At 34.6% G+C, this 10,852-nt stretch overlaps 1 pseudogene; it reads right to left on the bottom strand.

Annotated features, from left to right (window-relative positions):
* Positions 1-8,959: 8,959 nt before the first annotated feature.
* Positions 8,960-10,852, bottom strand: part of LOC149771483 (uncharacterized) — a 2,112-nt pseudogene continuing 219 nt past the window's right edge.

Raw genomic sequence — 10,852 nt, forward strand, 5'->3', positions numbered from 1 at the left:
TGTAGCTTTTTATGCCACCTTTCCACCAAAGTGGGTATGTAGTACAGGTTGAAAAATGCCAAAATGAACAGCATGCCAATTACGGAACGAAAAACATTGAAATAAATGTAAACATGAATTACAACATGATACAAATTCAAACATAATGATGTTAAAATCCTCTAAAATGTATACAAAAATAATAGATAAAGGTAAGAAATAACATCCTTCAAACTCTTGTGGCATTTCTTAAAAAGTGCACGATTTTCTCAGTTGCTACATACCTTGAACAGTTTCTTCAAGCAATTGGCCTCAAAATATTTCTTTCTCGAATAGTGGAAATTTTGAAACTTTTTTTTTTTAAAAATGTGCCGCAATATCAGTTAACACTAGCACTTGATGCATTCCAGTCACGTTTCACCCTTTAGAAGATATGCACAAATGAGGCATGTATGACTTATGTATTTGTTTAGTATCACCTCATCTCTATAGCAAGTTCCATGACAGCGATAGCATCCTCAAGTTGTGTGTGGTATGTTAAGTTTAATTCCAAAAACTTTGCAAATATGACTAAGTTACTTATTTTTTATACTATTTGAAGTCAGTGCATGGAATCCTTCATTTAGGAATTAGGTAGCCGAAGGGAAGCTTTATCAGATATTCCGGCCTTCTCGTTACCCTTTATTATAAGGGGGTTTTCAGATAACTACGCCACTTACGTTTTATCTTCACGTAACTGTGATACACGAGTAATGACATTATTTGTATCAGCTAGTAAATGTTTCAACATGTATAAACATTATCAACATTAATATATGAATCATATTATTTTATTAGGCCGTCGAATTGAATTTGAGTAAAATCAGGCACTTTTAGTTTTTGACGGATGAAGTGACAAAATAGATGTCACTGGCATAATTTAATTTTCAACATAGTTATGTTTATTCAGTTAGTACGCTGTTCTGTATAATGTTTATTTTCCATATATTTATTGTAGCGGGGATAAAAAATCTTCAAATATTCCACACATTAGACCGTTGACCAACACGCAATTTTCAGCAGAAGACTTTCCATCTACATAAAATATAAATTTTAAGTTCCTAAATGAAGGTCTTTTGTTGAGATTTATCTTAGCAAGTCTAACTATCAGAAGAGTCACATAGAGATTGCGTTGTAAGAACAATTTCTAGTGTAACTTACAGCAAATCGAAAAGCCAATTTATAATATTAAAAAAAAAAAAAAACTTGCATTGTACAACAATAACAACTTTGAGTATTTATATAAAGATCATTTAGATTGCAAATGTTGTATACACATTTGAAGTTCAGATATAGACATGACCGGTCGTAATGTTAATGTTAATTTTTATAATTAATGGTCATTTGGCAAGTGACAATACATTCTTTGCAAATATATACGCCAGATTCTAAACCAATACAATAATTACTTGGATTACTAGTTGAAAGTGATGTTATGTGATGTGCTTTGATTTTTCACGTAGCTTTAACATTTTTTCAGTCATATCGCTACGATGTCTGCAACGTGGCACTTTATAGTGATGTCTAGCACAGGGGCATCGTTCCGCAGACATGTAGCATAATGTCCCACCCAGTCACATTATCCTGACACCAGGCTGACTAGTCCTAACACTCATTCTCTTAATGCTAAACGCCAAGCGAGGAAACTGTTAGTACCATTTTTGTAAGTATCTGGTATGACTCGGCCGGGGATCGAACACTTGACTTCCCGCATCCGAGGCGGACGCTCTAACCACTAGGCCACTGGTTACTAGTTTAAAGATGTGCATTATAAGCAAACAATAATAAATGCAATATTCATTTCTCTCGACAATAAGAGACCCATGTGGATTCGTCCATTTGTTCCGAAGTGAGTATAGTGCAAGCAGAAAAAGCATTTTCTCAAGTAAACTGCGATATCTGGGTTAATTGTTTAAAATCTATTCATTGTGGTTTTGGTAACTTAAACTGGAAACTCGATATCAACAATGTGACGTGTTCGAGACAGATTTTGATTATTATTAGCGCCGACAAATTGCCATTTCAAGACCGGTTGTCAAATTTATTTACAATTCTCACTAACTTTTGGTGTAACCCAAAATGCTGTTGTTATGTAGCTGGATACACTAAACGGCTGATACGGCGAGGTGTGTCTTTGGAGAGTTTATCGCGATCCTGATTCAACTTCAGAATGACCAAAAGTTTGTAACATCGATCTGATTCCAGGAATCATATTGGTTAACAGTTTCCGAGCTTATTTGCCTGGATTAAATGTGTATGGGATATTTGCCACATTACTTTCTAATTCACCACTATTCAATTGAGAATAAATTCTAGTGGATGGTGTGCATTTGCATAGACATACTTAGTGGCTTCAGTAGCAATAATATATGAAACTATTCTTTGTAGACGGTTTTATTTATCCCCATAGCAACGACGGTTTTGTTCACACTCACCTATATCACAAGTATGTTGTTTTTTGTACCTCATTGTATTCAGATATTAAGCTCACATGAAAATGTGTTCTAATTCTTGCACAGTTTATTTTATCAACCGGTGCTGGATTAGCCGTAGTAGCGACCGGTGGAGCAGGCGATTCAGTGCAGTAATGAGTTTCAATAAGTAAAGCATGCCATCCATCCACATACAACTTGGTATTTGTATTCGATGCGTCGTGCGATCTAGTTTAGCTAATGCACGGTAGGAAAGTTAAATAAGGATAAAACCTTCGCCAATTAAGACGACCCTTGATGACAGGTTTAATTTTGTTGTTGGCATCATTACAGGACCAGAAACTGCAATCGCGTAGCACCAAGTTATTATTTAATTTATCTCTGTATATATTTCGTTAATTTCTCTCTGCATAGTCACAGGTATCGTTTTAATTTTGTTCGCGAGTGATAATACTCATGAGAAGATCCACGTGTTCAAGAAAGCTGATTAAACGTTTTAAACAGGGATTAGCACTTGGACCAATAGGTAAACTTTGCCTCTAAATATTCATAATTACCTGTTCATCCAAGAATTAGAACTGTCTGTGCATTTGTAAACTTATTTTTTCCCTTGGTAAATCCACATAACAAATATCTCCCATATTTTAATTGGGTGAGATTGGACGCCCCTCGCGGCTGTTTTAGCTCCTCCTCCACACCAAGTTGTATAGTGATATTGAAACCAGATTGGTAGAGAGCTCCACAAAGTCCATTACGCATAGTTATCTCAACTGAAAATTTTAATTGGTCTTTCTCAAATATAAAGGCGCACTTTTGGTGAGTGGGGTGGGGTGGGTGGGGTAGTACTATATAGTGTGCAAACGTAGATTTATTTTAACATGCAAACACCGATGAGATAATTTCCAGTTGAGCATGAGCCCGAACTCAAATGATCCATCATTGAGTATTACAAGAAATAGAGTACGACCAAACCTTGTGCGTTGATATACATTGACATAAAATGTATTGGATCGTTAGTAATAGGTTAGTATTAGTACTGGTCGGCCCGGTGTCAGGATAATGTGATTGAATGGGACATTATGCCACATGTCTGCAGCATGATACCCCATTGCTAGATATCACTATAAACCTCTACACTGAACACATCGTAGCGATATGACTGGATAAATGTTAAACCTACGTTAAAAACCTAAAGCGCGCGCGCACACACACACACGCACACACACACGCACCGGATTGTTAGTACTTTTCCTCAATAGCCTTTGTTTCGCTGCTTTTAGTAATTGCTTTTTAAAATCTTTTCCGGTGCTTGTGTCGTTCTTCTTCCCTGCGCTGTAATCAGTTTCGTATATTCACTGAAGAGTGTTAAGATCAGGTTCCATTCAAACATTAATGCCTTCAAACAATTATTTCATTGATGTGGATATCATTATATTTGCAGCTGGAATATTTCATGAAACCATCAGTCGTTTGGGATAGTTCATATTTAGTAGGCGATTTGTTCATCTTTATCTTGCACTATATAATGTAAACCCTTATTCATTGTCTCTTCATAGGCCCGCCCTAGTCTATTTCGTTCCAACTCTAAGGTCAATCCCAAGCTAATCAATGTATCAATGATCAATAAATGACATCTTAAAAGCAACTTTGATAAATCTGTCTGATGCATTCAAACGATGTGGCGACTGAAGCTTTCTACCACATAATTGATATTCCTATCGTTAGGGAGATGAACATCATTTTATTGACCTCAAAAACCTCCTTCACAATATCTTCAGAGTTAATCTGTTTTTTCTCATTATATACATCAGTAAGTTTTAATATAAAAGGATATTTCTCCGTCCAAAATGTGTATTTGAATTATTCTTTGTAATTGTTGGCACCCTATTAATTGTGTGTGTGTGATGTGGATTTTTAACGTAGAGCTAACAATTATGCAGTCATATCCCGACGACATCCTCAGTGTGGCAGTTTATAGTGATGTCTAGCACTGGAGAATCATGCCGCAGACATGAAGCATCATGTCCCGCCCAGTCATATTATTCTAACACCAGGCAGACCAGTCCTAGCACTAACATCTTCATGCTGAGTGTCATTTGAAGCAATCTCGATTATTATTGTCCTGTTTGGTTAAGTACCGGAAAAAATGAAAGTTAATTTTAGGTAACATAACACTCCCATAACTTTAAAAATTCTACTGGAACCTACTTAGAATAATTGGCGTTTGAGAGTTGACTTATTTATATACGTATTGTTTATCAATGGGAATGTAATATTTTAAGATGGTGTAATTAAATGCAATGACTTTCCATCGTTTATTTTACTATCACTATGCTCTCGTCTACTTTGGGCATTATTAGTCGTATGTGCAATGAAAAATGGTTAATATCTAGAGCAAACATGACAAGCGTTTGTCATAAATTAAGTATATTAACAAAATAGTGAATGTACTATGTTGGAATATAATTTGCATGTTTTACTTCAATTGATTTGAGAACTCAAGTACCTCACAATGTTTGCTCAGGAAGAACAAGAAATAAATATATTCATTTTATTTGAAGGATAAATTGCTGAGTTACTATAAGGGAATTTTAATATGCATTCATCTGATTCCAAATAAGTACAATATATGCCATGCCAGTCATGCCCCTACCCATCAAGGATTCGGTTATCACATGAAACCAAACATATGAAGACAAATCCTTCAATATCTCAGGTCTTTATTGTCACATGAAGTGAAAACAATGTATAGAATTGAAGAATAAAAAACGAACGGAGAGAGATAGAAAACGAGAGAGATACTGGTATCTATACAATATATTATAAATGGAGTTCATATAGATGGCGAGAGAAAGCGTTGTTTAAAAAATTAATTGGAAAAGGAATAAGGAATGTATGTATAAAATATGTTGCTACTTGTGTTGCCTGAATTTGTGCGCTGGTGTGTAAGTGTACGTGGAAATATAATTGAAATGTCCTGTGCTGTCTACGTTGAGGTGCTAATAATTAAAAGACTATTTGCGAGGACACACAATTTTTATTTAGTTATAAAAAAGACCTATATTGTCAACAATATTTCACATATGTTAAAGCGACCAATTTTCACACAGAAATATATGTATTCTTTTATACACAAAATATAGTTGAATGTTTTTCAAGATCAGGTCTGAAATATTTACTAATTAAAATGATAGAGCCTGCTCCTGGTAATTTAATGAGCCCATCTATCACGAGATTACAGTCCCTCTTGTCTCTTTCAAAAGGGACCGACTAAAACCTATTTCTATGTATTCGTATGTATTTTCTTTGTTATTAATTGTGTGCTTTGGCAATATATGATATGCTATCAGTATTTTAGTTAGTGTATTGGGCAAGGGTTGATTCCACAGATAGGGCAACTGCTCACATGATCTTCAAATGCGTTGCTTGTGGGTACCAAACAGTTAACACCAATTGGTACACCAACCAAACAGTGATTCTACAGAATACATTACATTTCGTGTAAAAAATAATTTATCGTGATTCTAAAATAAATCCCTATTGCAGGAATATGGAAACGACGATTTACAATTGACATACAAATATTTTACATGACCTTATTTTCTTTATCACTAACAAGCACAACGACAGTTATATTCACATACTTACACTTTATGTGCTGAAATTCAATGTCGTATTAAACTCATCACTATTTATAATGATGGTACAATATACAATTTCTAATATTTACACAACATAAAGAACAAAAAATTACTACCGATACTACAGTTGCTAAGGATTTGTGTGTGAATGCATGGTCAGCATTTACAACTATAACACAGCATTATGTATATACAAACTGTCCAAGTCTCTCAGAGGGAAAGACACATTTGCTTATACTAACCACAATTTCAAACGATAAAAGTTCCTTCTCCACGTTTCCATCGGGATTGTATTATTCCTTCATTTGATGAATGAAATTTGGAAAGCACGCCATTTTCACAGTTTATGAAACTCAAATGGGACTGAACATCAATTATCATCAAATGCTTTCGAAAAATGGTCAGCGACATTTGAAATGGATTCAATATCCACTATCCAATATATAAAATAGCAGAGAGTCAGAAGACTTGTGTGTCCTAAATTATGTGTTTAGATACTATTGTTCGGACATTCCCAGCTTTTTTGACTATGTAATAAGAATAGCTGAATATACTATTATATTAAACTCATCATTTATAGCAATGTCTATATCGCAATCAATAACATGAATATAATAAAACGATTAACCAGGAATGAGTGACAGGTCTTCGTGGAAACAAGCGTTGAAATCAGTTGCCATAGTGTGAATACGTGTACTTTGCTTTATGTCAAAGTAATATAACATTCAATTTCACGGATGAATAGTTCCCGAAGTTTCCTGTTAGCCTGATTTCGTTCGATAGCCCCTTTGCCGAAACCCACGGGAAACTGTAGAAGTGTGAATGGTAGATATTCTGTATGCGATATACAGAAATAACATTATTAGCGTTCATGTCCTCGTCAGACAAACCTGAAAATATAAATGATGTTTCAAGTCAGACAACGTTTAAATAAGCTCAAAAAAGATTGCTGATTTATATTTCGGACTGCTATTACTATCTCTACTGCTGCTATTATATACTACTGGAAATGAACCGAGATTATGATCTCACAACTACCAGTGAAGAAATAATTTGCTTTTAAAAGTCATTAATCATTGGCTGGAAGGGGAAACTAAATTTCAATCTCAAGCTGTTAATTTTATGATTTTAGGCATTTTATTGCCTGCTGTTAGGTTATAAAGATTTTCTCATTAACGGTATTTGTTACAGAATCGCGATTGAAACTGCAATTTTTGGAAGTTTTGATAGGAAAAAATAATGGTGTTTTTCCTTCCTGAGATCAAGAGTTGCTTATACAAGTAAGACAAAGTTCGGTGTAAAATGTCAACATACAAGCACACGGCATGTTTGTCTGCTTCCTGATTTGCTTATGTATTTGTTGATGTTGAGTTTAACGCCATTTTATAATACATGATAGGCAGTACATGGCGGCCAATATAACTTATGTAACGCCTAATGAACTCGTGAATCTAAAGCGACACTGTCTAAAAATATTCTCATTATACAATGTACTGTCAAGTGAATTATGTATTCACGATGAATAATTATGAACATGTAATGCGTTTAGAAATATGTTATAAGTTGATATTTAGCTGAAGAAGGCGCATCGAAAAATCATTAAAATTTGAATGTGAATAGTATAATGTATTCTTTAACCCGATCGTCGTTTCCAACTACACCTTTTTATGCCCGACATTAGGCAATTACTTTATCGGTTGATATGGCCACTAAACGATGTGTAGGAATAAAACTATAAACTGAGAATAAAACAATGAGACTTGAACAAGACAAAATATCAGCAAGACGCAGTATACATTAATGAGATAAAATAGAAGATTGGGGTAAACCGTGACAGCGAAAAAGAACAAGTGCTTACGAGAGGTTTATTTACTGGATTGTATAATCACCTGTTTTCATTTACACTTTAGGTTGATAAAACTGATGGACATTATATAATTGATATAAAAAAAACTATTTTCATTAAGCTGAAATATATAACTGATCTGAAAAAAGCATTCCAATCAGCAAAGTTGTTCTACTGATTTACTTGATTCACATATAATACAGTAAGCCACCTCCGTAACGCATTAAAATATCCTGTCGTTTCTGACACATGATTCGAATTTGTTTAGTCTAGTCCACGTACTAAATAATACAAATGTACTGTGCTGAGAAAACATTGTTCACGTTATTTTTAATAACAAATTGACCAAGAACCTTGAGATTATTCCACAGGAATGTAACACGATCAGCTTATTCTAGCAGACCTCTATGCTTTTGTCTTTAGATTTGTGCATAAGCAATGGGCGAATGAAAATAAAGGCAAACAAGAAAGAAAAAATAACGAAAACGTTTTCTTTTAATTAAATTAAAATAATATCTGACAACACGACTATCACCATGTTCAGTGTTTAAGTACGTTAACACAACAGAAAGCAGAGTTCTCGATAGTATATACTTGTCTATGAATTAATACAAAAGATATTGGATCTTTAAGTATTAACTATATTTAGAGATTTATTTCTTACATACAGGCCTTATGAGTGCTGTTCATTGTTTGAAACAGAAGAGGATAAATCTTCCAAGACTACTTTTGATGATCCACACACAAATAATAATGGGGAGATTGAGACTTTGTAACTATGTCGTGGATTGCAACGGCCACGTCCGAGTAAATGTGTATATATCTCCCTATTTTGATATTTTCCAGGGTTTAAATACCCCAAATTCGTTTCGGCATAAACATACTTGTAACGTCAGTTATACCCGGCGTAGTAAGTGAGTTTGATTGGAATTTTTGAACGGGTGCATGCAAGATAGATCGTCTAACATGATTTGAACGTATTCCAGAAAATAAGGTTAGTATTGTAAATGATTATCCTTTGTTTACCTTTTGTAATCTTCATGTTCTGTTACCATGACCTCAACTTCATCATCAGTCCAGGGTTTGAATTCTCCATTAGGTATTTTCTTCATGAGCTCTGCGTGCTTTTTAAACGTCTCGAAGATCTCGACCCGCTTTTGCCATCTATATCTTGCTTGACTTTTCTCCGCTTCGATTAGTATCTCTATGTATTCCACTTGACTCAGAGGATTCTGTTTTATGGCTTTCTGATTTAATTCATTGATGCAGTCTCCTACTCGTTTAATCATTGCAAACACTGTCTTGCCAACTTCATTAAACATGTTTTTAACGTTTTGCAAAATATGAGAATGTTTTTTATCTTCGTCTCGAGCGATATCATATTTTTTTTTCAGATCTTCCGATGTTTTCTTAACCTTTACTGGTACGTATTCAATGAAATCTGGATTATTAACGTGTTGTTTCCAAGAACATTTTTTGGGACAGCTGGTACAAAATCCATCGCCATTCATAGATGCACAGTATTGTTTGCCGTCGTTATTTGGAATACCACACGGGTAATGACATGTCCTGTTAAAATCAAACAATTGGTCACATAAGTACCAGCTTCTAAGGGTACAAGGTTTAAACGAATTTCTTCAACTTCATACTCAAACGTTCTGTTTTCCAAGATGTCTGCTTTATGCTGATCAATGACTCTTTTCTCTTGTTTGACTGTATTAATCAGGTCTAAACCTTCATGAATTTGTGGTTGCAATCCTTCAATTGTAGCTTCGAGCTGCAGTCGTGTTTTTAATACCTGTGCAGTGAGTTGAAGACTTTTGGTTTCTGTTTTATAAAGTTCTGTAAAGACTACATTGAAACTTTCTTTTCCCATATCCCAGAACATCTGGTCAATTTGTGCTTCCTCTGCGTTATCTCTACTCACAAAGAGTGCCGAGTTGTTGAATTTAAATGTTTTCTCAAAAGGCACTTTTGTAGTTTCTAATGCCTTTTTTACGGGAGGTTCATTACCATCTGCAAAAGTCATGAGCACGAATATATTCTTTGATATATCATTGCCAAAGATAGAAAGAACTGAGCCGAAGATGTACCTCTGATGTGGTGTAAGTCTTGCCAAAGGAGCTTGTGCTACAAAGCACACAGCATCCAAAGTATGAATGCCCTGAGGTGGCGACGTCGTGAATAGCTCCCTTATCTGAGCAACGATTTCTTGGTCCCTTTCGATTCCACGAGTGTCTCCAAACCCAGGAGTGTCTATAATGTTTAATGTATAATTTATATGGCTTCCTGGACAGCTGTGGACTGTGTAGCAAGTAATCCACTCAGTCTGGGACTCAGTCTAAAAGTATTGACAGTAAAATGAAGTAAATCCGAAACGAAAAGTATATATTTAAAAAATTAGTTGTGGATTGTACTGTATCCATATTATTCAAATTTTAACCAAACAACCACTATTAACATATTTATCTGATAATTAATTATAATATTAGGTGAAATAAGTGTGACAAGTGAAAGTAAATATTATCATCGTTTTAAAAATCTAAATTTTGACGTCGCGCTTTATTGCTTTGCTTTATGTGAAGTTACATTGCTACAAAGTCACGTGTGCTTCATTAACAAAAAAGATCGCTTCAGTTATATTTTTATTAAATAATAGGACGGTATAGTACTAAGTGAGCTCAACTACACTAAAACGATATTCAGATTTAATAAGCATGTAAGTGTTCAGTTTAGCTAATTTATCGTGCAATCGTAGTGCTTATTTTACAATGGTACGTTTGATTTGTTTCCACATGACATTTACTTTTATAAAATAGCATGGACATGACCCAATGACTGACACGTGATCGATGTCTTCGCAAGCGTCACAAATACGTCAGTCGTTACAATTTATAACGCAGTTGAAGTTTAAA

Source organism: Sinohyriopsis cumingii, unplaced genomic scaffold, assembly GCF_028554795.1.
Source record: "Sinohyriopsis cumingii isolate HCF-2022 unplaced genomic scaffold, ASM2855479v2 utg001825l, whole genome shotgun sequence".
NCBI lineage: Eukaryota > Metazoa > Mollusca > Bivalvia > Unionida > Unionidae > Sinohyriopsis > Sinohyriopsis cumingii.